This window comes from Schistocerca piceifrons, unplaced genomic scaffold, assembly GCF_021461385.2.
Source record: "Schistocerca piceifrons isolate TAMUIC-IGC-003096 unplaced genomic scaffold, iqSchPice1.1 HiC_scaffold_456, whole genome shotgun sequence".
Taxonomy (NCBI): domain Eukaryota; kingdom Metazoa; phylum Arthropoda; class Insecta; order Orthoptera; family Acrididae; genus Schistocerca; species Schistocerca piceifrons.
In genome coordinates, this window is record NW_025728685.1 from 16,221 (window position 1) to 41,299 (window position 25,079).

At 50.4% G+C, this 25,079-nt stretch overlaps 44 non-coding genes across 44 annotated transcripts; all 44 read right to left on the minus strand.

Annotated features, from left to right (window-relative positions):
* Positions 1-575: 575 nt before the first annotated feature.
* Trnas-cga lies at positions 576-657 on the minus strand. The gene has a single exon. It is a non-coding gene; the product is annotated as a tRNA-Ser (tRNA).
* Positions 658-795: 138 nt separating this feature from the next.
* Trnak-uuu lies at positions 796-868 on the minus strand. The gene has a single exon. It is a non-coding gene; the product is annotated as a tRNA-Lys (tRNA).
* A 539-nt stretch (positions 869-1,407) lies between these two features.
* Positions 1,408-1,480, minus strand: Trnaf-gaa. Its single transcript has one exon. It is a non-coding gene; the product is annotated as a tRNA-Phe (tRNA).
* Positions 1,481-2,079: 599 nt separating this feature from the next.
* Positions 2,080-2,161, minus strand: Trnas-uga. Its single transcript has one exon. It is a non-coding gene; the product is annotated as a tRNA-Ser (tRNA).
* Positions 2,162-2,854: 693 nt separating this feature from the next.
* Positions 2,855-2,936, minus strand: Trnas-cga. Its single transcript has one exon. It is a non-coding gene; the product is annotated as a tRNA-Ser (tRNA).
* Positions 2,937-3,074: 138 nt separating this feature from the next.
* Trnak-uuu lies at positions 3,075-3,147 on the minus strand. Its single transcript has one exon. It is a non-coding gene; the product is annotated as a tRNA-Lys (tRNA).
* Positions 3,148-3,686: 539 nt separating this feature from the next.
* On the minus strand, positions 3,687-3,759 carry Trnaf-gaa. The gene has a single exon. It is a non-coding gene; the product is annotated as a tRNA-Phe (tRNA).
* A 599-nt stretch (positions 3,760-4,358) lies between these two features.
* On the minus strand, positions 4,359-4,440 carry Trnas-uga. The gene has a single exon. It is a non-coding gene; the product is annotated as a tRNA-Ser (tRNA).
* Positions 4,441-5,133: 693 nt separating this feature from the next.
* Trnas-cga lies at positions 5,134-5,215 on the minus strand. The gene has a single exon. It is a non-coding gene; the product is annotated as a tRNA-Ser (tRNA).
* A 138-nt stretch (positions 5,216-5,353) lies between these two features.
* Trnak-uuu lies at positions 5,354-5,426 on the minus strand. The gene has a single exon. It is a non-coding gene; the product is annotated as a tRNA-Lys (tRNA).
* Positions 5,427-5,965: 539 nt separating this feature from the next.
* Positions 5,966-6,038, minus strand: Trnaf-gaa. Its single transcript has one exon. It is a non-coding gene; the product is annotated as a tRNA-Phe (tRNA).
* A 599-nt stretch (positions 6,039-6,637) lies between these two features.
* On the minus strand, positions 6,638-6,719 carry Trnas-uga. The gene has a single exon. It is a non-coding gene; the product is annotated as a tRNA-Ser (tRNA).
* A 693-nt stretch (positions 6,720-7,412) lies between these two features.
* Positions 7,413-7,494, minus strand: Trnas-cga. Its single transcript has one exon. It is a non-coding gene; the product is annotated as a tRNA-Ser (tRNA).
* Positions 7,495-7,632: 138 nt separating this feature from the next.
* On the minus strand, positions 7,633-7,705 carry Trnak-uuu. Its single transcript has one exon. It is a non-coding gene; the product is annotated as a tRNA-Lys (tRNA).
* Positions 7,706-8,244: 539 nt separating this feature from the next.
* On the minus strand, positions 8,245-8,317 carry Trnaf-gaa. The gene has a single exon. It is a non-coding gene; the product is annotated as a tRNA-Phe (tRNA).
* A 599-nt stretch (positions 8,318-8,916) lies between these two features.
* Positions 8,917-8,998, minus strand: Trnas-uga. Its single transcript has one exon. It is a non-coding gene; the product is annotated as a tRNA-Ser (tRNA).
* A 693-nt stretch (positions 8,999-9,691) lies between these two features.
* Positions 9,692-9,773, minus strand: Trnas-cga. The gene has a single exon. It is a non-coding gene; the product is annotated as a tRNA-Ser (tRNA).
* Positions 9,774-9,911: 138 nt separating this feature from the next.
* Trnak-uuu lies at positions 9,912-9,984 on the minus strand. Its single transcript has one exon. It is a non-coding gene; the product is annotated as a tRNA-Lys (tRNA).
* Positions 9,985-10,523: 539 nt separating this feature from the next.
* On the minus strand, positions 10,524-10,596 carry Trnaf-gaa. The gene has a single exon. It is a non-coding gene; the product is annotated as a tRNA-Phe (tRNA).
* Positions 10,597-11,195: 599 nt separating this feature from the next.
* On the minus strand, positions 11,196-11,277 carry Trnas-uga. The gene has a single exon. It is a non-coding gene; the product is annotated as a tRNA-Ser (tRNA).
* Positions 11,278-11,970: 693 nt separating this feature from the next.
* On the minus strand, positions 11,971-12,052 carry Trnas-cga. Its single transcript has one exon. It is a non-coding gene; the product is annotated as a tRNA-Ser (tRNA).
* Positions 12,053-12,190: 138 nt separating this feature from the next.
* On the minus strand, positions 12,191-12,263 carry Trnak-uuu. Its single transcript has one exon. It is a non-coding gene; the product is annotated as a tRNA-Lys (tRNA).
* Positions 12,264-12,802: 539 nt separating this feature from the next.
* Trnaf-gaa lies at positions 12,803-12,875 on the minus strand. Its single transcript has one exon. It is a non-coding gene; the product is annotated as a tRNA-Phe (tRNA).
* Positions 12,876-13,474: 599 nt separating this feature from the next.
* On the minus strand, positions 13,475-13,556 carry Trnas-uga. Its single transcript has one exon. It is a non-coding gene; the product is annotated as a tRNA-Ser (tRNA).
* A 693-nt stretch (positions 13,557-14,249) lies between these two features.
* On the minus strand, positions 14,250-14,331 carry Trnas-cga. Its single transcript has one exon. It is a non-coding gene; the product is annotated as a tRNA-Ser (tRNA).
* A 138-nt stretch (positions 14,332-14,469) lies between these two features.
* Positions 14,470-14,542, minus strand: Trnak-uuu. Its single transcript has one exon. It is a non-coding gene; the product is annotated as a tRNA-Lys (tRNA).
* A 539-nt stretch (positions 14,543-15,081) lies between these two features.
* Positions 15,082-15,154, minus strand: Trnaf-gaa. Its single transcript has one exon. It is a non-coding gene; the product is annotated as a tRNA-Phe (tRNA).
* A 599-nt stretch (positions 15,155-15,753) lies between these two features.
* On the minus strand, positions 15,754-15,835 carry Trnas-uga. Its single transcript has one exon. It is a non-coding gene; the product is annotated as a tRNA-Ser (tRNA).
* Positions 15,836-16,528: 693 nt separating this feature from the next.
* Positions 16,529-16,610, minus strand: Trnas-cga. The gene has a single exon. It is a non-coding gene; the product is annotated as a tRNA-Ser (tRNA).
* A 138-nt stretch (positions 16,611-16,748) lies between these two features.
* Trnak-uuu lies at positions 16,749-16,821 on the minus strand. Its single transcript has one exon. It is a non-coding gene; the product is annotated as a tRNA-Lys (tRNA).
* Positions 16,822-17,360: 539 nt separating this feature from the next.
* Trnaf-gaa lies at positions 17,361-17,433 on the minus strand. Its single transcript has one exon. It is a non-coding gene; the product is annotated as a tRNA-Phe (tRNA).
* A 599-nt stretch (positions 17,434-18,032) lies between these two features.
* On the minus strand, positions 18,033-18,114 carry Trnas-uga. The gene has a single exon. It is a non-coding gene; the product is annotated as a tRNA-Ser (tRNA).
* A 693-nt stretch (positions 18,115-18,807) lies between these two features.
* Positions 18,808-18,889, minus strand: Trnas-cga. Its single transcript has one exon. It is a non-coding gene; the product is annotated as a tRNA-Ser (tRNA).
* Positions 18,890-19,027: 138 nt separating this feature from the next.
* Positions 19,028-19,100, minus strand: Trnak-uuu. Its single transcript has one exon. It is a non-coding gene; the product is annotated as a tRNA-Lys (tRNA).
* A 539-nt stretch (positions 19,101-19,639) lies between these two features.
* On the minus strand, positions 19,640-19,712 carry Trnaf-gaa. The gene has a single exon. It is a non-coding gene; the product is annotated as a tRNA-Phe (tRNA).
* A 599-nt stretch (positions 19,713-20,311) lies between these two features.
* Trnas-uga lies at positions 20,312-20,393 on the minus strand. The gene has a single exon. It is a non-coding gene; the product is annotated as a tRNA-Ser (tRNA).
* Positions 20,394-21,086: 693 nt separating this feature from the next.
* On the minus strand, positions 21,087-21,168 carry Trnas-cga. The gene has a single exon. It is a non-coding gene; the product is annotated as a tRNA-Ser (tRNA).
* Positions 21,169-21,306: 138 nt separating this feature from the next.
* Positions 21,307-21,379, minus strand: Trnak-uuu. The gene has a single exon. It is a non-coding gene; the product is annotated as a tRNA-Lys (tRNA).
* A 539-nt stretch (positions 21,380-21,918) lies between these two features.
* Positions 21,919-21,991, minus strand: Trnaf-gaa. Its single transcript has one exon. It is a non-coding gene; the product is annotated as a tRNA-Phe (tRNA).
* A 599-nt stretch (positions 21,992-22,590) lies between these two features.
* Trnas-uga lies at positions 22,591-22,672 on the minus strand. The gene has a single exon. It is a non-coding gene; the product is annotated as a tRNA-Ser (tRNA).
* Positions 22,673-23,365: 693 nt separating this feature from the next.
* Trnas-cga lies at positions 23,366-23,447 on the minus strand. Its single transcript has one exon. It is a non-coding gene; the product is annotated as a tRNA-Ser (tRNA).
* Positions 23,448-23,585: 138 nt separating this feature from the next.
* Positions 23,586-23,658, minus strand: Trnak-uuu. Its single transcript has one exon. It is a non-coding gene; the product is annotated as a tRNA-Lys (tRNA).
* Positions 23,659-24,197: 539 nt separating this feature from the next.
* Trnaf-gaa lies at positions 24,198-24,270 on the minus strand. Its single transcript has one exon. It is a non-coding gene; the product is annotated as a tRNA-Phe (tRNA).
* Positions 24,271-24,869: 599 nt separating this feature from the next.
* Positions 24,870-24,951, minus strand: Trnas-uga. Its single transcript has one exon. It is a non-coding gene; the product is annotated as a tRNA-Ser (tRNA).
* Positions 24,952-25,079: the final 128 nt, after the last annotated feature.

The following is a 25,079-nucleotide window of genomic DNA, read 5'->3' on the forward strand; positions in this document are numbered from 1 at the left end:
ATTAATTTTCGCCCAGACGGGGACTTGAACCCAGGACCCTTTGGTTGAAAACCTAACGCTCTACCGACTCAGCTATGCGGGCCCACGCACGAGCATTATCGTACAGCTGCGTGGTGAGCGAGTGATTCGCATGTTGTAATTACTGGCTTATGGCTCCAATGGCGACTTCACCGACTTCCCACTGACGCACCGCTGACGCTAGTTTTCTGTCGTCTTAAAACGATGGACATACCTCCAAGCAGCTGCGAGATCTTAAGAAAAGAAACGCTGCACCACTGCCTTCGCCGCACTCGAATGATTCAATTGCGATTCTTAAAAAGAATTGAATGTTCGCTCTGTCCAACACTTTCGAGCACATCTGTGTACTCACGATCTCAGCGACGGCTTTCTGCAGTCCCAGCGTCAGTGCGAGGTGAACCGATGGCCACAGTAAGCAGCGGTCGTCGCGAAACTCAGTAGTCTTAAACGGAAACTTTCGTCTTGTTGAGAATGGCGTCACTGGTTTGCACCCGCATTCGCCCACGCATGTCACATGTGTGCGAAAATTTTTGCTCCTCTCTTTACGCAAAATCGCACGCAGCCGGTAGGATTCGAACCTACGCTCCCAGAGGGAATCTGATTTCGAGTCAGACGCCTTAACCACTCGGCCACGACTGCCGGTAGCGCGGCGTTGTCCCGACACATGCAAATGCTACCGTTTGAAGCACTGTGGTGTCAGAAAACGGCGTAGCTGCATTATTTTCCGTAGCGTTTCCACCGCTACCAGACGAATCGCTACCAAAGTTTTAAAATTTCCGCCCGGACAGGGACTTGAACCCTGGACCCTTAGGTTAAAAGCCTAATGCTCTACCGACTGAGCTATCCGGGCTCGCACGACGCTGTGAAACCTCCCACGATGCACAACTATACATTGACTCATGTCCTTTACTGTTGTGCAATCGTTGCATGGGGCCGTTACTAATAAAACGTCGCCTAAATGCTGTCTGCAAACTTATCGCGCTAAGCTCGTAACACACTATCGAAGACTGCTGGCACACGATGCAACAACAAATTGCACCAGTTGTTACGTCTCATACGTTGGAGCAGAGAATTGACGTGTTTTGTCGACACTCACTGGGCAATTGGAAAATTCGCAAGCATTTCGAATGCAATGTTTCCCACGTTTTCGCTCATTTCACGGTTCCGTTGAAGACGTTCTTCACCACCTGACACAGAAAAAGGAACGCAGTCGGTAGGGCTTTTTTGATTCTTTTGCTTCAAAGGGAGTTAGTTTTCTAGTGAGTTCGTCTTATGGCATGCACTAGACAACCAGAACTGCTACAGCAGAGAGTCATTTTTGTTGTCAGCTGTAGTTGCATTATCACCAACGCAGAGCAATTCCATTGGCGTCGCATCAAAACGAATACCTGCCGAAACCCGGGATCGAACCAGGGACCTTTAGATCTTCAGTCTCACGCTCTCCCAACTGAGCTATTTCGGCTGACATTGAACGTTGCTGTTTGCATGTGTTCGTTCAGCTCTGCCTCGTTGCCAATTTCACAGTCACCTTCGTCTGATAAGACACAGGGACGCTGAAAGGCGAGCAGCCGATGCAGTGAAGTCCCACACACATTTCTTCTGCTTCCATCATCGTAACAAGCAAACATGTCGACTCGACTCGTGTAATATTCACTTCGCTGACTTCACGTGACGCCGCGCTGACGCTAGAAAACCCGTGCTATGTCGATGCCAGGGGCAACTCGTGTGCAGAGAACGAGACACAAGAAGGAGTGAGCCTCTCCACCGTATGAGAGGCAGTATCTAGCAGATACACACGGTAAAACATTCGACTTGCGTTAGCTCGTAAATTGCTACACGTCATCGTCTGCAAGCTAAAAAGGACACATCCGCACTGCCCAGTGAGGCGACACTTGTACTAACACCCGGTGGGCGGCTGTGAGACGAGGAGATGAGCTGCGGCTTCTGGGCGCGACTGTAACGCTGCGCCCTGGATCAAATAACTGGTGACCCATGTGTTTAGTAGTGACGCAACTGCTAGGATGCACCTGAACGTCCATCTTTTGAGAGAGAGAAAATTTTCGCAGTCGGCAGGACTCGAACCTACGCTCCCAGAGGGAATCTGATTTCAAGTCAGACGCCTTAACCACTCGGCCACGACTGCCGGTGGCAGAAGCGACTCCCGACAAGTGAAACCGCCATCTTTAGAAGCAATCTGATGGCAGAAAGCGGCGTGGCCTCACTCTTTCCTGTAGGGTTTCCATTAGCCGTTACGAAAGTGTATTAATTTTCGCCCAGACGGGGACTTGAACCCAGGACCCTTTGGTTGAAAACCTAACGCTCTACCGACTCAGCTATGCGGGCCCACGCACGAGCATTATCGTACAGCTGCGTGGTGAGCGAGTGATTCGCATGTTGTAATTACTGGCTTATGGCTCCAATGGCGACTTCACCGACTTCCCACTGACGCACCGCTGACGCTAGTTTTCTGTCGTCTTAAAACGATGGACATACCTCCAAGCAGCTGCGAGATCTTAAGAAAAGAAACGCTGCACCACTGCCTTCGCCGCACTCGAATGATTCAATTGCGATTCTTAAAAAGAATTGAATGTTCGCTCTGTCCAACACTTTCGAGCACATCTGTGTACTCACGATCTCAGCGACGGCTTTCTGCAGTCCCAGCGTCAGTGCGAGGTGAACCGATGGCCACAGTAAGCAGCGGTCGTCGCGAAACTCAGTAGTCTTAAACGGAAACTTTCGTCTTGTTGAGAATGGCGTCACTGGTTTGCACCCGCATTCGCCCACGCATGTCACATGTGTGCGAAAATTTTTGCTCCTCTCTTTACGCAAAATCGCACGCAGCCGGTAGGATTCGAACCTACGCTCCCAGAGGGAATCTGATTTCGAGTCAGACGCCTTAACCACTCGGCCACGACTGCCGGTAGCGCGGCGTTGTCCCGACACATGCAAATGCTACCGTTTGAAGCACTGTGGTGTCAGAAAACGGCGTAGCTGCATTATTTTCCGTAGCGTTTCCACCGCTACCAGACGAATCGCTACCAAAGTTTTAAAATTTCCGCCCGGACAGGGACTTGAACCCTGGACCCTTAGGTTAAAAGCCTAATGCTCTACCGACTGAGCTATCCGGGCTCGCACGACGCTGTGAAACCTCCCACGATGCACAACTATACATTGACTCATGTCCTTTACTGTTGTGCAATCGTTGCATGGGGCCGTTACTAATAAAACGTCGCCTAAATGCTGTCTGCAAACTTATCGCGCTAAGCTCGTAACACACTATCGAAGACTGCTGGCACACGATGCAACAACAAATTGCACCAGTTGTTACGTCTCATACGTTGGAGCAGAGAATTGACGTGTTTTGTCGACACTCACTGGGCAATTGGAAAATTCGCAAGCATTTCGAATGCAATGTTTCCCACGTTTTCGCTCATTTCACGGTTCCGTTGAAGACGTTCTTCACCACCTGACACAGAAAAAGGAACGCAGTCGGTAGGGCTTTTTTGATTCTTTTGCTTCAAAGGGAGTTAGTTTTCTAGTGAGTTCGTCTTATGGCATGCACTAGACAACCAGAACTGCTACAGCAGAGAGTCATTTTTGTTGTCAGCTGTAGTTGCATTATCACCAACGCAGAGCAATTCCATTGGCGTCGCATCAAAACGAATACCTGCCGAAACCCGGGATCGAACCAGGGACCTTTAGATCTTCAGTCTCACGCTCTCCCAACTGAGCTATTTCGGCTGACATTGAACGTTGCTGTTTGCATGTGTTCGTTCAGCTCTGCCTCGTTGCCAATTTCACAGTCACCTTCGTCTGATAAGACACAGGGACGCTGAAAGGCGAGCAGCCGATGCAGTGAAGTCCCACACACATTTCTTCTGCTTCCATCATCGTAACAAGCAAACATGTCGACTCGACTCGTGTAATATTCACTTCGCTGACTTCACGTGACGCCGCGCTGACGCTAGAAAACCCGTGCTATGTCGATGCCAGGGGCAACTCGTGTGCAGAGAACGAGACACAAGAAGGAGTGAGCCTCTCCACCGTATGAGAGGCAGTATCTAGCAGATACACACGGTAAAACATTCGACTTGCGTTAGCTCGTAAATTGCTACACGTCATCGTCTGCAAGCTAAAAAGGACACATCCGCACTGCCCAGTGAGGCGACACTTGTACTAACACCCGGTGGGCGGCTGTGAGACGAGGAGATGAGCTGCGGCTTCTGGGCGCGACTGTAACGCTGCGCCCTGGATCAAATAACTGGTGACCCATGTGTTTAGTAGTGACGCAACTGCTAGGATGCACCTGAACGTCCATCTTTTGAGAGAGAGAAAATTTTCGCAGTCGGCAGGACTCGAACCTACGCTCCCAGAGGGAATCTGATTTCAAGTCAGACGCCTTAACCACTCGGCCACGACTGCCGGTGGCAGAAGCGACTCCCGACAAGTGAAACCGCCATCTTTAGAAGCAATCTGATGGCAGAAAGCGGCGTGGCCTCACTCTTTCCTGTAGGGTTTCCATTAGCCGTTACGAAAGTGTATTAATTTTCGCCCAGACGGGGACTTGAACCCAGGACCCTTTGGTTGAAAACCTAACGCTCTACCGACTCAGCTATGCGGGCCCACGCACGAGCATTATCGTACAGCTGCGTGGTGAGCGAGTGATTCGCATGTTGTAATTACTGGCTTATGGCTCCAATGGCGACTTCACCGACTTCCCACTGACGCACCGCTGACGCTAGTTTTCTGTCGTCTTAAAACGATGGACATACCTCCAAGCAGCTGCGAGATCTTAAGAAAAGAAACGCTGCACCACTGCCTTCGCCGCACTCGAATGATTCAATTGCGATTCTTAAAAAGAATTGAATGTTCGCTCTGTCCAACACTTTCGAGCACATCTGTGTACTCACGATCTCAGCGACGGCTTTCTGCAGTCCCAGCGTCAGTGCGAGGTGAACCGATGGCCACAGTAAGCAGCGGTCGTCGCGAAACTCAGTAGTCTTAAACGGAAACTTTCGTCTTGTTGAGAATGGCGTCACTGGTTTGCACCCGCATTCGCCCACGCATGTCACATGTGTGCGAAAATTTTTGCTCCTCTCTTTACGCAAAATCGCACGCAGCCGGTAGGATTCGAACCTACGCTCCCAGAGGGAATCTGATTTCGAGTCAGACGCCTTAACCACTCGGCCACGACTGCCGGTAGCGCGGCGTTGTCCCGACACATGCAAATGCTACCGTTTGAAGCACTGTGGTGTCAGAAAACGGCGTAGCTGCATTATTTTCCGTAGCGTTTCCACCGCTACCAGACGAATCGCTACCAAAGTTTTAAAATTTCCGCCCGGACAGGGACTTGAACCCTGGACCCTTAGGTTAAAAGCCTAATGCTCTACCGACTGAGCTATCCGGGCTCGCACGACGCTGTGAAACCTCCCACGATGCACAACTATACATTGACTCATGTCCTTTACTGTTGTGCAATCGTTGCATGGGGCCGTTACTAATAAAACGTCGCCTAAATGCTGTCTGCAAACTTATCGCGCTAAGCTCGTAACACACTATCGAAGACTGCTGGCACACGATGCAACAACAAATTGCACCAGTTGTTACGTCTCATACGTTGGAGCAGAGAATTGACGTGTTTTGTCGACACTCACTGGGCAATTGGAAAATTCGCAAGCATTTCGAATGCAATGTTTCCCACGTTTTCGCTCATTTCACGGTTCCGTTGAAGACGTTCTTCACCACCTGACACAGAAAAAGGAACGCAGTCGGTAGGGCTTTTTTGATTCTTTTGCTTCAAAGGGAGTTAGTTTTCTAGTGAGTTCGTCTTATGGCATGCACTAGACAACCAGAACTGCTACAGCAGAGAGTCATTTTTGTTGTCAGCTGTAGTTGCATTATCACCAACGCAGAGCAATTCCATTGGCGTCGCATCAAAACGAATACCTGCCGAAACCCGGGATCGAACCAGGGACCTTTAGATCTTCAGTCTCACGCTCTCCCAACTGAGCTATTTCGGCTGACATTGAACGTTGCTGTTTGCATGTGTTCGTTCAGCTCTGCCTCGTTGCCAATTTCACAGTCACCTTCGTCTGATAAGACACAGGGACGCTGAAAGGCGAGCAGCCGATGCAGTGAAGTCCCACACACATTTCTTCTGCTTCCATCATCGTAACAAGCAAACATGTCGACTCGACTCGTGTAATATTCACTTCGCTGACTTCACGTGACGCCGCGCTGACGCTAGAAAACCCGTGCTATGTCGATGCCAGGGGCAACTCGTGTGCAGAGAACGAGACACAAGAAGGAGTGAGCCTCTCCACCGTATGAGAGGCAGTATCTAGCAGATACACACGGTAAAACATTCGACTTGCGTTAGCTCGTAAATTGCTACACGTCATCGTCTGCAAGCTAAAAAGGACACATCCGCACTGCCCAGTGAGGCGACACTTGTACTAACACCCGGTGGGCGGCTGTGAGACGAGGAGATGAGCTGCGGCTTCTGGGCGCGACTGTAACGCTGCGCCCTGGATCAAATAACTGGTGACCCATGTGTTTAGTAGTGACGCAACTGCTAGGATGCACCTGAACGTCCATCTTTTGAGAGAGAGAAAATTTTCGCAGTCGGCAGGACTCGAACCTACGCTCCCAGAGGGAATCTGATTTCAAGTCAGACGCCTTAACCACTCGGCCACGACTGCCGGTGGCAGAAGCGACTCCCGACAAGTGAAACCGCCATCTTTAGAAGCAATCTGATGGCAGAAAGCGGCGTGGCCTCACTCTTTCCTGTAGGGTTTCCATTAGCCGTTACGAAAGTGTATTAATTTTCGCCCAGACGGGGACTTGAACCCAGGACCCTTTGGTTGAAAACCTAACGCTCTACCGACTCAGCTATGCGGGCCCACGCACGAGCATTATCGTACAGCTGCGTGGTGAGCGAGTGATTCGCATGTTGTAATTACTGGCTTATGGCTCCAATGGCGACTTCACCGACTTCCCACTGACGCACCGCTGACGCTAGTTTTCTGTCGTCTTAAAACGATGGACATACCTCCAAGCAGCTGCGAGATCTTAAGAAAAGAAACGCTGCACCACTGCCTTCGCCGCACTCGAATGATTCAATTGCGATTCTTAAAAAGAATTGAATGTTCGCTCTGTCCAACACTTTCGAGCACATCTGTGTACTCACGATCTCAGCGACGGCTTTCTGCAGTCCCAGCGTCAGTGCGAGGTGAACCGATGGCCACAGTAAGCAGCGGTCGTCGCGAAACTCAGTAGTCTTAAACGGAAACTTTCGTCTTGTTGAGAATGGCGTCACTGGTTTGCACCCGCATTCGCCCACGCATGTCACATGTGTGCGAAAATTTTTGCTCCTCTCTTTACGCAAAATCGCACGCAGCCGGTAGGATTCGAACCTACGCTCCCAGAGGGAATCTGATTTCGAGTCAGACGCCTTAACCACTCGGCCACGACTGCCGGTAGCGCGGCGTTGTCCCGACACATGCAAATGCTACCGTTTGAAGCACTGTGGTGTCAGAAAACGGCGTAGCTGCATTATTTTCCGTAGCGTTTCCACCGCTACCAGACGAATCGCTACCAAAGTTTTAAAATTTCCGCCCGGACAGGGACTTGAACCCTGGACCCTTAGGTTAAAAGCCTAATGCTCTACCGACTGAGCTATCCGGGCTCGCACGACGCTGTGAAACCTCCCACGATGCACAACTATACATTGACTCATGTCCTTTACTGTTGTGCAATCGTTGCATGGGGCCGTTACTAATAAAACGTCGCCTAAATGCTGTCTGCAAACTTATCGCGCTAAGCTCGTAACACACTATCGAAGACTGCTGGCACACGATGCAACAACAAATTGCACCAGTTGTTACGTCTCATACGTTGGAGCAGAGAATTGACGTGTTTTGTCGACACTCACTGGGCAATTGGAAAATTCGCAAGCATTTCGAATGCAATGTTTCCCACGTTTTCGCTCATTTCACGGTTCCGTTGAAGACGTTCTTCACCACCTGACACAGAAAAAGGAACGCAGTCGGTAGGGCTTTTTTGATTCTTTTGCTTCAAAGGGAGTTAGTTTTCTAGTGAGTTCGTCTTATGGCATGCACTAGACAACCAGAACTGCTACAGCAGAGAGTCATTTTTGTTGTCAGCTGTAGTTGCATTATCACCAACGCAGAGCAATTCCATTGGCGTCGCATCAAAACGAATACCTGCCGAAACCCGGGATCGAACCAGGGACCTTTAGATCTTCAGTCTCACGCTCTCCCAACTGAGCTATTTCGGCTGACATTGAACGTTGCTGTTTGCATGTGTTCGTTCAGCTCTGCCTCGTTGCCAATTTCACAGTCACCTTCGTCTGATAAGACACAGGGACGCTGAAAGGCGAGCAGCCGATGCAGTGAAGTCCCACACACATTTCTTCTGCTTCCATCATCGTAACAAGCAAACATGTCGACTCGACTCGTGTAATATTCACTTCGCTGACTTCACGTGACGCCGCGCTGACGCTAGAAAACCCGTGCTATGTCGATGCCAGGGGCAACTCGTGTGCAGAGAACGAGACACAAGAAGGAGTGAGCCTCTCCACCGTATGAGAGGCAGTATCTAGCAGATACACACGGTAAAACATTCGACTTGCGTTAGCTCGTAAATTGCTACACGTCATCGTCTGCAAGCTAAAAAGGACACATCCGCACTGCCCAGTGAGGCGACACTTGTACTAACACCCGGTGGGCGGCTGTGAGACGAGGAGATGAGCTGCGGCTTCTGGGCGCGACTGTAACGCTGCGCCCTGGATCAAATAACTGGTGACCCATGTGTTTAGTAGTGACGCAACTGCTAGGATGCACCTGAACGTCCATCTTTTGAGAGAGAGAAAATTTTCGCAGTCGGCAGGACTCGAACCTACGCTCCCAGAGGGAATCTGATTTCAAGTCAGACGCCTTAACCACTCGGCCACGACTGCCGGTGGCAGAAGCGACTCCCGACAAGTGAAACCGCCATCTTTAGAAGCAATCTGATGGCAGAAAGCGGCGTGGCCTCACTCTTTCCTGTAGGGTTTCCATTAGCCGTTACGAAAGTGTATTAATTTTCGCCCAGACGGGGACTTGAACCCAGGACCCTTTGGTTGAAAACCTAACGCTCTACCGACTCAGCTATGCGGGCCCACGCACGAGCATTATCGTACAGCTGCGTGGTGAGCGAGTGATTCGCATGTTGTAATTACTGGCTTATGGCTCCAATGGCGACTTCACCGACTTCCCACTGACGCACCGCTGACGCTAGTTTTCTGTCGTCTTAAAACGATGGACATACCTCCAAGCAGCTGCGAGATCTTAAGAAAAGAAACGCTGCACCACTGCCTTCGCCGCACTCGAATGATTCAATTGCGATTCTTAAAAAGAATTGAATGTTCGCTCTGTCCAACACTTTCGAGCACATCTGTGTACTCACGATCTCAGCGACGGCTTTCTGCAGTCCCAGCGTCAGTGCGAGGTGAACCGATGGCCACAGTAAGCAGCGGTCGTCGCGAAACTCAGTAGTCTTAAACGGAAACTTTCGTCTTGTTGAGAATGGCGTCACTGGTTTGCACCCGCATTCGCCCACGCATGTCACATGTGTGCGAAAATTTTTGCTCCTCTCTTTACGCAAAATCGCACGCAGCCGGTAGGATTCGAACCTACGCTCCCAGAGGGAATCTGATTTCGAGTCAGACGCCTTAACCACTCGGCCACGACTGCCGGTAGCGCGGCGTTGTCCCGACACATGCAAATGCTACCGTTTGAAGCACTGTGGTGTCAGAAAACGGCGTAGCTGCATTATTTTCCGTAGCGTTTCCACCGCTACCAGACGAATCGCTACCAAAGTTTTAAAATTTCCGCCCGGACAGGGACTTGAACCCTGGACCCTTAGGTTAAAAGCCTAATGCTCTACCGACTGAGCTATCCGGGCTCGCACGACGCTGTGAAACCTCCCACGATGCACAACTATACATTGACTCATGTCCTTTACTGTTGTGCAATCGTTGCATGGGGCCGTTACTAATAAAACGTCGCCTAAATGCTGTCTGCAAACTTATCGCGCTAAGCTCGTAACACACTATCGAAGACTGCTGGCACACGATGCAACAACAAATTGCACCAGTTGTTACGTCTCATACGTTGGAGCAGAGAATTGACGTGTTTTGTCGACACTCACTGGGCAATTGGAAAATTCGCAAGCATTTCGAATGCAATGTTTCCCACGTTTTCGCTCATTTCACGGTTCCGTTGAAGACGTTCTTCACCACCTGACACAGAAAAAGGAACGCAGTCGGTAGGGCTTTTTTGATTCTTTTGCTTCAAAGGGAGTTAGTTTTCTAGTGAGTTCGTCTTATGGCATGCACTAGACAACCAGAACTGCTACAGCAGAGAGTCATTTTTGTTGTCAGCTGTAGTTGCATTATCACCAACGCAGAGCAATTCCATTGGCGTCGCATCAAAACGAATACCTGCCGAAACCCGGGATCGAACCAGGGACCTTTAGATCTTCAGTCTCACGCTCTCCCAACTGAGCTATTTCGGCTGACATTGAACGTTGCTGTTTGCATGTGTTCGTTCAGCTCTGCCTCGTTGCCAATTTCACAGTCACCTTCGTCTGATAAGACACAGGGACGCTGAAAGGCGAGCAGCCGATGCAGTGAAGTCCCACACACATTTCTTCTGCTTCCATCATCGTAACAAGCAAACATGTCGACTCGACTCGTGTAATATTCACTTCGCTGACTTCACGTGACGCCGCGCTGACGCTAGAAAACCCGTGCTATGTCGATGCCAGGGGCAACTCGTGTGCAGAGAACGAGACACAAGAAGGAGTGAGCCTCTCCACCGTATGAGAGGCAGTATCTAGCAGATACACACGGTAAAACATTCGACTTGCGTTAGCTCGTAAATTGCTACACGTCATCGTCTGCAAGCTAAAAAGGACACATCCGCACTGCCCAGTGAGGCGACACTTGTACTAACACCCGGTGGGCGGCTGTGAGACGAGGAGATGAGCTGCGGCTTCTGGGCGCGACTGTAACGCTGCGCCCTGGATCAAATAACTGGTGACCCATGTGTTTAGTAGTGACGCAACTGCTAGGATGCACCTGAACGTCCATCTTTTGAGAGAGAGAAAATTTTCGCAGTCGGCAGGACTCGAACCTACGCTCCCAGAGGGAATCTGATTTCAAGTCAGACGCCTTAACCACTCGGCCACGACTGCCGGTGGCAGAAGCGACTCCCGACAAGTGAAACCGCCATCTTTAGAAGCAATCTGATGGCAGAAAGCGGCGTGGCCTCACTCTTTCCTGTAGGGTTTCCATTAGCCGTTACGAAAGTGTATTAATTTTCGCCCAGACGGGGACTTGAACCCAGGACCCTTTGGTTGAAAACCTAACGCTCTACCGACTCAGCTATGCGGGCCCACGCACGAGCATTATCGTACAGCTGCGTGGTGAGCGAGTGATTCGCATGTTGTAATTACTGGCTTATGGCTCCAATGGCGACTTCACCGACTTCCCACTGACGCACCGCTGACGCTAGTTTTCTGTCGTCTTAAAACGATGGACATACCTCCAAGCAGCTGCGAGATCTTAAGAAAAGAAACGCTGCACCACTGCCTTCGCCGCACTCGAATGATTCAATTGCGATTCTTAAAAAGAATTGAATGTTCGCTCTGTCCAACACTTTCGAGCACATCTGTGTACTCACGATCTCAGCGACGGCTTTCTGCAGTCCCAGCGTCAGTGCGAGGTGAACCGATGGCCACAGTAAGCAGCGGTCGTCGCGAAACTCAGTAGTCTTAAACGGAAACTTTCGTCTTGTTGAGAATGGCGTCACTGGTTTGCACCCGCATTCGCCCACGCATGTCACATGTGTGCGAAAATTTTTGCTCCTCTCTTTACGCAAAATCGCACGCAGCCGGTAGGATTCGAACCTACGCTCCCAGAGGGAATCTGATTTCGAGTCAGACGCCTTAACCACTCGGCCACGACTGCCGGTAGCGCGGCGTTGTCCCGACACATGCAAATGCTACCGTTTGAAGCACTGTGGTGTCAGAAAACGGCGTAGCTGCATTATTTTCCGTAGCGTTTCCACCGCTACCAGACGAATCGCTACCAAAGTTTTAAAATTTCCGCCCGGACAGGGACTTGAACCCTGGACCCTTAGGTTAAAAGCCTAATGCTCTACCGACTGAGCTATCCGGGCTCGCACGACGCTGTGAAACCTCCCACGATGCACAACTATACATTGACTCATGTCCTTTACTGTTGTGCAATCGTTGCATGGGGCCGTTACTAATAAAACGTCGCCTAAATGCTGTCTGCAAACTTATCGCGCTAAGCTCGTAACACACTATCGAAGACTGCTGGCACACGATGCAACAACAAATTGCACCAGTTGTTACGTCTCATACGTTGGAGCAGAGAATTGACGTGTTTTGTCGACACTCACTGGGCAATTGGAAAATTCGCAAGCATTTCGAATGCAATGTTTCCCACGTTTTCGCTCATTTCACGGTTCCGTTGAAGACGTTCTTCACCACCTGACACAGAAAAAGGAACGCAGTCGGTAGGGCTTTTTTGATTCTTTTGCTTCAAAGGGAGTTAGTTTTCTAGTGAGTTCGTCTTATGGCATGCACTAGACAACCAGAACTGCTACAGCAGAGAGTCATTTTTGTTGTCAGCTGTAGTTGCATTATCACCAACGCAGAGCAATTCCATTGGCGTCGCATCAAAACGAATACCTGCCGAAACCCGGGATCGAACCAGGGACCTTTAGATCTTCAGTCTCACGCTCTCCCAACTGAGCTATTTCGGCTGACATTGAACGTTGCTGTTTGCATGTGTTCGTTCAGCTCTGCCTCGTTGCCAATTTCACAGTCACCTTCGTCTGATAAGACACAGGGACGCTGAAAGGCGAGCAGCCGATGCAGTGAAGTCCCACACACATTTCTTCTGCTTCCATCATCGTAACAAGCAAACATGTCGACTCGACTCGTGTAATATTCACTTCGCTGACTTCACGTGACGCCGCGCTGACGCTAGAAAACCCGTGCTATGTCGATGCCAGGGGCAACTCGTGTGCAGAGAACGAGACACAAGAAGGAGTGAGCCTCTCCACCGTATGAGAGGCAGTATCTAGCAGATACACACGGTAAAACATTCGACTTGCGTTAGCTCGTAAATTGCTACACGTCATCGTCTGCAAGCTAAAAAGGACACATCCGCACTGCCCAGTGAGGCGACACTTGTACTAACACCCGGTGGGCGGCTGTGAGACGAGGAGATGAGCTGCGGCTTCTGGGCGCGACTGTAACGCTGCGCCCTGGATCAAATAACTGGTGACCCATGTGTTTAGTAGTGACGCAACTGCTAGGATGCACCTGAACGTCCATCTTTTGAGAGAGAGAAAATTTTCGCAGTCGGCAGGACTCGAACCTACGCTCCCAGAGGGAATCTGATTTCAAGTCAGACGCCTTAACCACTCGGCCACGACTGCCGGTGGCAGAAGCGACTCCCGACAAGTGAAACCGCCATCTTTAGAAGCAATCTGATGGCAGAAAGCGGCGTGGCCTCACTCTTTCCTGTAGGGTTTCCATTAGCCGTTACGAAAGTGTATTAATTTTCGCCCAGACGGGGACTTGAACCCAGGACCCTTTGGTTGAAAACCTAACGCTCTACCGACTCAGCTATGCGGGCCCACGCACGAGCATTATCGTACAGCTGCGTGGTGAGCGAGTGATTCGCATGTTGTAATTACTGGCTTATGGCTCCAATGGCGACTTCACCGACTTCCCACTGACGCACCGCTGACGCTAGTTTTCTGTCGTCTTAAAACGATGGACATACCTCCAAGCAGCTGCGAGATCTTAAGAAAAGAAACGCTGCACCACTGCCTTCGCCGCACTCGAATGATTCAATTGCGATTCTTAAAAAGAATTGAATGTTCGCTCTGTCCAACACTTTCGAGCACATCTGTGTACTCACGATCTCAGCGACGGCTTTCTGCAGTCCCAGCGTCAGTGCGAGGTGAACCGATGGCCACAGTAAGCAGCGGTCGTCGCGAAACTCAGTAGTCTTAAACGGAAACTTTCGTCTTGTTGAGAATGGCGTCACTGGTTTGCACCCGCATTCGCCCACGCATGTCACATGTGTGCGAAAATTTTTGCTCCTCTCTTTACGCAAAATCGCACGCAGCCGGTAGGATTCGAACCTACGCTCCCAGAGGGAATCTGATTTCGAGTCAGACGCCTTAACCACTCGGCCACGACTGCCGGTAGCGCGGCGTTGTCCCGACACATGCAAATGCTACCGTTTGAAGCACTGTGGTGTCAGAAAACGGCGTAGCTGCATTATTTTCCGTAGCGTTTCCACCGCTACCAGACGAATCGCTACCAAAGTTTTAAAATTTCCGCCCGGACAGGGACTTGAACCCTGGACCCTTAGGTTAAAAGCCTAATGCTCTACCGACTGAGCTATCCGGGCTCGCACGACGCTGTGAAACCTCCCACGATGCACAACTATACATTGACTCATGTCCTTTACTGTTGTGCAATCGTTGCATGGGGCCGTTACTAATAAAACGTCGCCTAAATGCTGTCTGCAAACTTATCGCGCTAAGCTCGTAACACACTATCGAAGACTGCTGGCACACGATGCAACAACAAATTGCACCAGTTGTTACGTCTCATACGTTGGAGCAGAGAATTGACGTGTTTTGTCGACACTCACTGGGCAATTGGAAAATTCGCAAGCATTTCGAATGCAATGTTTCCCACGTTTTCGCTCATTTCACGGTTCCGTTGAAGACGTTCTTCACCACCTGACACAGAAAAAGGAACGCAGTCGGTAGGGCTTTTTTGATTCTTTTGCTTCAAAGGGAGTTAGTTTTCTAGTGAGTTCGTCTTATGGCATGCACTAGACAACCAGAACTGCTACAGCAGAGAGTCATTTTTGTTGTCAGCTGTAGTTGCATTATCACCAACGCAGAGCAATTCCATTGGCGTCGCATCAAAACGAATACCTGCCGAAACCCGGGATCGAACCAGGGACCTTTAGATCTTCAGTCTCACGCTCTCCCAACTGAGCTATTTCGGCTGACATTGAACGTTGCTGTTTGCATGTGTTCGTTCAGCTCTGCCTCGTTGCCAATTTCACAGTCACCTTCGTCTGATAAGACACAGGGACGCTGAAAGGCGAGCAGCCGATGCAGTGAAGTCCCACACACATTTCTTCTGCTTCCATCATCGTAACAAGCAAACATGTCGACTCGACTCGTGTAATATTCACTTCGCTGACTTCACGTGACGCCGCGCTGACGCTAGAAAACCCGTGCTATGTCGATGCCAGGGGCAACTCGTGTGCAGAGAACGAGACACAAGAAGGAGTGAGCCTCTCCACCGTATGAGAGGCAGTATCTAGCAGATACACACGGTAAAACATTCGACTTGCGTTAGCTCGTAAATTGCTACACGTCATCGTCTGCAAGCTAAAAAGGACACATCCGCACTGCCCAGTGAGGCGACACTTGTACTAACACCCGGTGGGCGGCTGTGAGACGAGGAGATGAGCTGCGGCTTCTGGGCGCGACTGTAACGCTGCGCCCTGGATCAAATAACTGGTGACCCATGTGTTTAGTAGTGACGCAACTGCTAGGATGCACCTGAACGTCCATCTTTTGAGAGAGAGAAAATTTTCGCAGTCGGCAGGACTCGAACCTACGCTCCCAGAGGGAATCTGATTTCAAGTCAGACGCCTTAACCACTCGGCCACGACTGCCGGTGGCAGAAGCGACTCCCGACAAGTGAAACCGCCATCTTTAGAAGCAATCTGATGGCAGAAAGCGGCGTGGCCTCACTCTTTCCTGTAGGGTTTCCATTAGCCGTTACGAAAGTGTATTAATTTTCGCCCAGACGGGGACTTGAACCCAGGACCCTTTGGTTGAAAACCTAACGCTCTACCGACTCAGCTATGCGGGCCCACGCACGAGCATTATCGTACAGCTGCGTGGTGAGCGAGTGATTCGCATGTTGTAATTACTGGCTTATGGCTCCAATGGCGACTTCACCGACTTCCCACTGACGCACCGCTGACGCTAGTTTTCTGTCGTCTTAAAACGATGGACATACCTCCAAGCAGCTGCGAGATCTTAAGAAAAGAAACGCTGCACCACTGCCTTCGCCGCACTCGAATGATTCAATTGCGATTCTTAAAAAGAATTGAATGTTCGCTCTGTCCAACACTTTCGAGCACATCTGTGTACTCACGATCTCAGCGACGGCTTTCTGCAGTCCCAGCGTCAGTGCGAGGTGAACCGATGGCCACAGTAAGCAGCGGTCGTCGCGAAACTCAGTAGTCTTATACGGAAACTTTCGTCTTGTTGAGAATGGCGTCACTGGTTTGCACCCGCATTCGCCCACGCATGTCACATGTGTGCGAAAATTTTTGCTCCTCTCTTTACGCAAAATCGCACGCAGCCGGTAGGATTCGAACCTACGCTCCCAGAGGGAATCTGATTTCGAGTCAGACGCCTTAACCACTCGGCCACGACTGCCGGTAGCGCGGCGTTGTCCCGACACATGCAAATGCTACCGTTTGAAGCACTGTGGTGTCAGAAAACGGCGTAGCTGCATTATTTTCCGTAGCGTTTCCACCGCTACCAGACGAATCGCTACCAAAGTTTTAAAATTTCCGCCCGGACAGGGACTTGAACCCTGGACCCTTAGGTTAAAAGCCTAATGCTCTACCGACTGAGCTATCCGGGCTCGCACGACGCTGTGAAACCTCCCACGATGCACAACTATACATTGACTCATGTCCTTTACTGTTGTGCAATCGTTGCATGGGGCCGTTACTAATAAAACGTCGCCTAAATGCTGTCTGCAAACTTATCGCGCTAAGCTCGTAACACACTATCGAAGACTGCTGGCACACGATGCAACAACAAATTGCACCAGTTGTTACGTCTCATACGTTGGAGCAGAGAATTGACGTGTTTTGTCGACACTCACTGGGCAATTGGAAAATTCGCAAGCATTTCGAATGCAATGTTTCCCACGTTTTCGCTCATTTCACGGTTCCGTTGAAGACGTTCTTCACCACCTGACACAGAAAAAGGAACGCAGTCGGTAGGGCTTTTTTGATTCTTTTGCTTCAAAGGGAGTTAGTTTTCTAGTGAGTTCGTCTTATGGCATGCACTAGACAACCAGAACTGCTACAGCAGAGAGTCATTTTTGTTGTCAGCTGTAGTTGCATTATCACCAACGCAGAGCAATTCCATTGGCGTCGCATCAAAACGAATACCTGCCGAAACCCGTGATCGAACCAGGGACCTTTAGATCTTCAGTCTCACGCTCTCCCAACTGAGCTATTTCGGCTGACATTGAACGTTGCTGTTTGCATGTGTTCGTTCAGCTCTGCCTCGTTGCCAATTTCACAGTCACCTTCGTCTGATAAGACACAGGGACGCTGAAAGGCGAGCAGCCGATGCAGTGAAGTCCCACACACATTTCTTCTGCTTCCATCATCGTAACAAGCAAACATGTCGACTCGACTCGTGTAATATTCACTTCGCTGACTTCACGTGACGCCGCGCTGACGCTAGAAAACCCGTGCTATGTCGATGCCAGGGGCAACTCGTGTGCAGAGAACGAGACACAAGAAGGAGTGAGCCTCTCCACCGTATGAGAGGCAGTATCTAGCAGATACACACGGTAAAACATTCGACTTGCGTTAGCTCGTAAATTGCTACACGTCATCGTCTGCAAGCTAAAAAGGACACATCCGCACTGCCCAGTGAGGCGACACTTGTACTAACACCCGGTGGGCGGCTGTGAGACGAGGAGATGAGCTGCGGCTTCTGGGCGCGACTGTAACGCTGCGCCCTGGATCAAATAACTGGTGACCCATGTGTTTAGTAGTGACGCAACTGCTAGGATGCACCTGAACGTCCATCTTTTGAGAGAGAGAAAATTTTCGCAGTCGGCAGGACTCGAACCTACGCTCCCAGAGGGAATCTGATTTCAAGTCAGACGCCTTAACCACTCGGCCACGACTGCCGGTGGCAGAAGCGACTCCCGACAAGTGAAACCGCCATCTTTAGAAGCAATCTGATGGCAGAAAGCGGCGTGGCCTCACTCTTTCCTGTAGGGTTTCCATTAGCCGTTACGAAAGTGTATTAATTTTCGCCCAGACGGGGACTTGAACCCAGGACCCTTTGGTTGAAAACCTAACGCTCTACCGACTCAGCTATGCGGGCCCACGCACGAGCATTATCGTACAGCTGCGTGGTGAGCGAGTGATTCGCATGTTGTAATTACTGGCTTATGGCTCCAATGGCGACTTCACCGACTTCCCACTGACGCACCGCTGACGCTAGTTTTCTGTCGTCTTAAAACGATGGACATACCTCCAAGCAGCTGCGAGATCTTAAGAAAAGAAACGCTGCACCACTGCCTTCGCCGCACTCGAATGATTCAATTGCGATTCTTAAAAAGAATTGAATGTTCGCTCTGTCCAACACTTTCGAGCACATCTGTGTACTCACGATCTCAGCGACGGCTTTCTGCAGTCCCAGCGTCAGTGCGAGGTGAACCGATGGCCACAGTAAGCAGCGGTCGTCGCGAAACTCAGTAGTCTTAAACGGAAACTTTCGTCTTGTTGAGAATGGCGTCACTGGTTTGCACCCGCATTCGCCCACGCATGTCACATGTGTGCGAAAATTTTTGCTCCTCTCTTTACGCAAAATCGCACGCAGCCGGTAGGATTCGAACCTACGCTCCCAGAGGGAATCTGATTTCGAGTCAGACGCCTTAACCACTCGGCCACGACTGCCGGTAGCGCGGCGTTGTCCCGACACATGCAAATGCTACCGTTTGAAGCACTGTGGTGTCAGAAAACGGCGTAGCTGCATTATTTTCCGTAGCGTTTCCACCGCTACCAGACGAATCGCTACCAAAGTTTTAAAATTTCCGCCCGGACAGGGACTTGAACCCTGGACCCTTAGGTTAAAAGCCTAATGCTCTACCGACTGAGCTATCCGGGCTCGCACGACGCTGTGAAACCTCCCACGATGCACAACTATACATTGACTCATGTCCTTTACTGTTGTGCAATCGTTGCATGGGGCCGTTACTAATAAAACGTCGCCTAAATGCTGTCTGCAAACTTATCGCGCTAAGCTCGTAACACACTATCGAAGACTGCTGGCACACGATGCAACAACAAATTGCACCAGTTGTTACGTCTCATACGTTGGAGCAGAGAATTGACGTGTTTTGTCGACACTCACTGGGCAATTGGAAAATTCGCAAGCATTTCGAATGCAATGTTTCCCACGTTTTCGCTCATTTCACGGTTCCGTTGAAGACGTTCTTCACCACCTGACACAGAAAAAGGAACGCAGTCGGTAGGGCTTTTTTGATTCTTTTGCTTCAAAGGGAGTTAGTTTTCTAGTGAGTTCGTCTTATGGCATGCACTAGACAACCAGAACTGCTACAGCAGAGAGTCATTTTTGTTGTCAGCTGTAGTTGCATTATCACCAACGCAGAGCAATTCCATTGGCGTCGCATCAAAACGAATACCTGCCGAAACCCGGGATCGAACCAGGGACCTTTAGATCTTCAGTCTCACGCTCTCCCAACTGAGCTATTTCGGCTGACATTGAACGTTGCTGTTTGCATGTGTTCGTTCAGCTCTGCCTCGTTGCCAATTTCACAGTCACCTTCGTCTGATAAGACACAGGGACGCTGAAAGGCGAGCAGCCGATGCAGTGAAGTCCCACACACATTTCTTCTGCTTCCATCATCGTAACAAGCAAACATGTCGACTCGACTCGTGTAATATTCACTTCGCTGACTTCACGTGACGCCGCGCTGACGCTAGAAAACCCGTGCTATGTCGATGCCAGGGGCAACTCGTGTGCAGAGAACGAGACACAAGAAGGAGTGAGCCTCTCCACCGTATGAGAGGCAGTATCTAGCAGATACACACGGTAAAACATTCGACTTGCGTTAGCTCGTAAATTGCTACACGTCATCGTCTGCAAGCTAAAAAGGACACATCCGCACTGCCCAGTGAGGCGACACTTGTACTAACACCCGGTGGGCGGCTGTGAGACGAGGAGATGAGCTGCGGCTTCTGGGCGCGACTGTAACGCTGCGCCCTGGATCAAATAACTGGTGACCCATGTGTTTAGTAGTGACGCAACTGCTAGGATGCACCTGAACGTCCATCTTTTGAGAGAGAGAAAATTTTCGCAGTCGGCAGGACTCGAACCTACGCTCCCAGAGGGAATCTGATTTCAAGTCAGACGCCTTAACCACTCGGCCACGACTGCCGGTGGCAGAAGCGACTCCCGACAAGTGAAACCGCCATCTTTAGAAGCAATCTGATGGCAGAAAGCGGCGTGGCCTCACTCTTTCCTGTAGGGTTTCCATTAGCCGTTACGAAAGTGTATTAATTTTCGCCCAGACGGGGACTTGAACCCAGGACCCTTTGGTTGAAAACCTAACGCTCTACCGACTCAGCTATGCGGGCCCACGCACGAGCATTATCGTACAGCTGCGTGGTGAGCGAGTGATTCGCATGTTGTAATTACTGGCTTATGGCTCCAATGGCGACTTCACCGACTTCCCACTGACGCACCGCTGACGCTAGTTTTCTGTCGTCTTAAAACGATGGACATACCTCCAAGCAGCTGCGAGATCTTAAGAAAAGAAACGCTGCACCACTGCCTTCGCCGCACTCGAATGATTCAATTGCGATTCTTAAAAAGAATTGAATGTTCGCTCTGTCCAACACTTTCGAGCACATCTGTGTACTCACGATCTCAGCGACGGCTTTCTGCAGTCCCAGCGTCAGTGCGAGGTGAACCGATGGCCACAGTAAGCAGCGGTCGTCGCGAAACTCAGTAGTCTTAAACGGAAACTTTCGTCTTGTTGAGAATGGCGTCACTGGTTTGCACCCGCATTCGCCCACGCATGTCACATGTGTGCGAAAATTTTTGCTCCTCTCTTTACGCAAAATCGCACGCAGCCGGTAGGATTCGAACCTACGCTCCCAGAGGGAATCTGATTTCGAGTCAGACGCCTTAACCACTCGGCCACGACTGCCGGTAGCGCGGCGTTGTCCCGACACATGCAAATGCTACCGTTTGAAGCACTGTGGTGTCAGAAAACGGCGTAGCTGCATTATTTTCCGTAGCGTTTCCACCGCTACCAGACGAATCGCTACCAAAGTTTTAAAATTTCCGCCCGGACAGGGACTTGAACCCTGGACCCTTAGGTTAAAAGCCTAATGCTCTACCGACTGAGCTATCCGGGCTCGCACGACGCTGTGAAACCTCCCACGATGCACAACTATACATTGACTCATGTCCTTTACTGTTGTGCAATCGTTGCATGGGGCCGTTACTAATAAAACGTCGCCTAAATGCTGTCTGCAAACTTATCGCGCTAAGCTCGTAACACACTATCGAAGACTGCTGGCACACGATGCAACAACAAATTGCACCAGTTGTTACGTCTCATACGTTGGAGCAGAGAATTGACGTGTTTTGTCGACACTCACTGGGCAATTGGAAAATTCGCAAGCATTTCGAATGCAATGTTTCCCACGTTTTCGCTCATTTCACGGTTCCGTTGAAGACGTTCTTCACCACCTGACACAGAAAAAGGAACGCAGTCGGTAGGGCTTTTTTGATTCTTTTGCTTCAAAGGGAGTTAGTTTTCTAGTGAGTTCGTCTTATGGCATGCACTAGACAACCAGAACTGCTACAGCAGAGAGTCATTTTTGTTGTCAGCTGTAGTTGCATTATCACCAACGCAGAGCAATTCCATTGGCGTCGCATCAAAACGAATACCTGCCGAAACCCGGGATCGAACCAGGGACCTTTAGATCTTCAGTCTCACGCTCTCCCAACTGAGCTATTTCGGCTGACATTGAACGTCGCTGTTTGCATGTGTTCGTTCAGCTCTGCCTCGTTGCCAATTTCACAGTCACCTTCGTCTGATAAGACACAGGGACGCTGAAAGGCGAGCAGCCGATGCAGTGAAGTCCCACACACATTTCTTCTGCTTCCATCATCGTAACAAGCAAACATGTCGACTCGACTCGTGTAATATTCACTTCGCTGACTTCACGTGACGCCGCGCTGACGCTAGAAAACCCGTGCTATGTCGATGCCAGGGGCAACTCGTGTGCAGAGAACGAGACACAAGAAGGAGTGAGCCTCTCCACCGTATGAGAGGCAGTATCTAGCAGATACACACGGTAAAACATTCGACTTGCGTTAGCTCGTAAATTGCTACACGTCATCGTCTGCAAGCTAAAAAGGACACATCCGCACTGCCCAGTGAGGCGACACTTGTACTAACACCCGGTGGGCGGCTGTGAGACGAGGAGATGAGCTGCGGCTTCTGGGCGCGACTGTAACGCTGCGCCCTGGATCAAATAACTGGTGACCCATGTGTTTAGTAGTGACGCAACTGCTAGGATGCACCTGAACGTCCATCTTTTGAGAGAGAGAAAATTTTCGCAGTCGGCAGGACTCGAACCTACGCTCCCAGAGGGAATCTGATTTCAAGTCAGACGCCTTAACCACTCGGCCACGACTGCCGGTGGCAGAAGCGACTCCCGACAAGTGAAACCGCCATCTTTAGAAGCAATCTGATGGCAGAAAGCGGCGTGGCCTCACTCTTTCCTGTAGGGTTTCCATTAGCCGTTACGAAAGTGTATTAATTTTCGCCCAGACGGGGACTTGAACCCAGGACCCTTTGGTTGAAAACCTAACGCTCTACCGACTCAGCTATGCGGGCCCACGCACGAGCATTATCGTACAGCTGCGTGGTGAGCGAGTGATTCGCATGTTGTAATTACTGGCTTATGGCTCCAATGGCGACTTCACCGACTTCCCACTGACGCACCGCTGACGCTAGTTTTCTGTCGTCTTAAAACGATGGACATACCTCCAAGCAGCTGCGAGATCTTAAGAAAAGAAACGCTGCACCACTGCCTTCGCCGCACTCGAATGATTCAATTGCGATTCTTAAAAAGAATTGAATGTTCGCTCTGTCCAACACTTTCGAGCACATCTGTGTACTCACGATCTCAGCGACGGCTTTCTGCAGTCCCAGCGTCAGTGCGAGGTGAACCGATGGCCACAGTAAGCAGCGGTCGTCGCGAAACTCAGTAGTCTTAAACGGAAACTTTCGTCTTGTTGAGAATGGCGTCACTGGTTTGCACCCGCATTCGCCCACGCATGTCACATGTGTGCGAAAATTTTTGCTCCTCTCTTTACGCAAAATCGCACGCAGCCGGTAGGATTCGAACCTACGCTCCCAGAGGGAATCTGATTTCGAGTCAGACGCCTTAACCACTCGGCCACGACTGCCGGTAGCGCGGCGTTGTCCCGACACATGCAAATGCTACCGTTTGAAGCACTGTGGTGTCAGAAAACGGCGTAGCTGCATTATTTTCCGTAGCGTTTCCACCGCTACCAGACGAATCGCTACCAAAGTTTTAAAATTTCCGCCCGGACAGGGACTTGAACCCTGGACCCTTAGGTTAAAAGCCTAATGCTCTACCGACTGAGCTATCCGGGCTCGCACGACGCTGTGAAACCTCCCACGATGCACAACTATACATTGACTCATGTCCTTTACTGTTGTGCAATCGTTGCATGGGGCCGTTACTAATAAAACGTCGCCTAAATGCTGTCTGCAAACTTATCGCGCTAAGCTCGTAACACACTATCGAAGACTGCTGGCACACGATGCAACAACAAATTGCACCAGTTGTTACGTCTCATACGTTGGAGCAGAGAATTGACGTGTTTTGTCGACACTCACTGGGCAATTGGAAAATTCGCAAGCATTTCGAATGCAATGTTTCCCACGTTTTCGCTCATTTCACGGTTCCGTTGAAGACGTTCTTCACCACCTGACACAGAAAAAGGAACGCAGTCGGTAGGGCTTTTTTGATTCTTTTGCTTCAAAGGGAGTTAGTTTTCTAGTGAGTTCGTCTTATGGCATGCACTAGACAACCAGAACTGCTACAGCAGAGAGTCATTTTTGTTGTCAGCTGTAGTTGCATTATCACCAACGCAGAGCAATTCCATTGGCGTCGCATCAAAACGAATACCTGCCGAAACCCGGGATCGAACCAGGGACCTTTAGATCTTCAGTCTCACGCTCTCCCAACTGAGCTATTTCGGCTGACATTGAACGTTGCTGTTTGCATGTGTTCGTTCAGCTCTGCCTCGTTGCCAATTTCACAGTCACCTTCGTCTGATAAGACACAGGGACGCTGAAAGGCGAGCAGCCGATGCAGTGAAGTCCCACACACATTTCTTCTGCTTCCATCATCGTAACAAGCAAACATGTCGACTCGACTCGTGTAATATTCACTTCGCTGACTTCACGTGACGCCGCGCTGACGCTAGAAAACCCGTGCTATGTCGATGCCAGGGGCAACTCGTGTGCAGAGAACGAGACACAAGAAGGAGTGAGCCTCTCCACCGTATGAGAGGCAGTATCTAGCAGATACACACGGTAAAACATTCGACTTGCGTTAGCTCGTAAATTGCTACACGTCATCGTCTGCAAGCTAAAAAGGACACATCCGCACTGCCCAGTGAGGCGACACTTGTACTAACACCCGGTGGGCGGCTGTGAGACGAGGAGATGAGCTGCGGCTTCTGGGCGCGACTGTAACGCTGCGCCCTGGATCAAATAACTGGTGACCCATGTGTTTAGTAGTGACGCAACTGCTAGGATGCACCTGAACGTCCATCTTTTGAGAGAGAGAAAATTTTCGCAGTCGGCAGGACTCGAACCTACGCTCCCAGAGGGAATCTGATTTCAAGTCAGACGCCTTAACCACTCGGCCACGACTGCCGGTGGCAGAAGCGACTCCCGACAAGTGAAACCGCCATCTTTAGAAGCAATCTGATGGCAGAAAGCGGCGTGGCCTCACTCTTTCCTGTAGGGTTTCCATTAGCCGTTACGAAAGTGTATTAATTTTC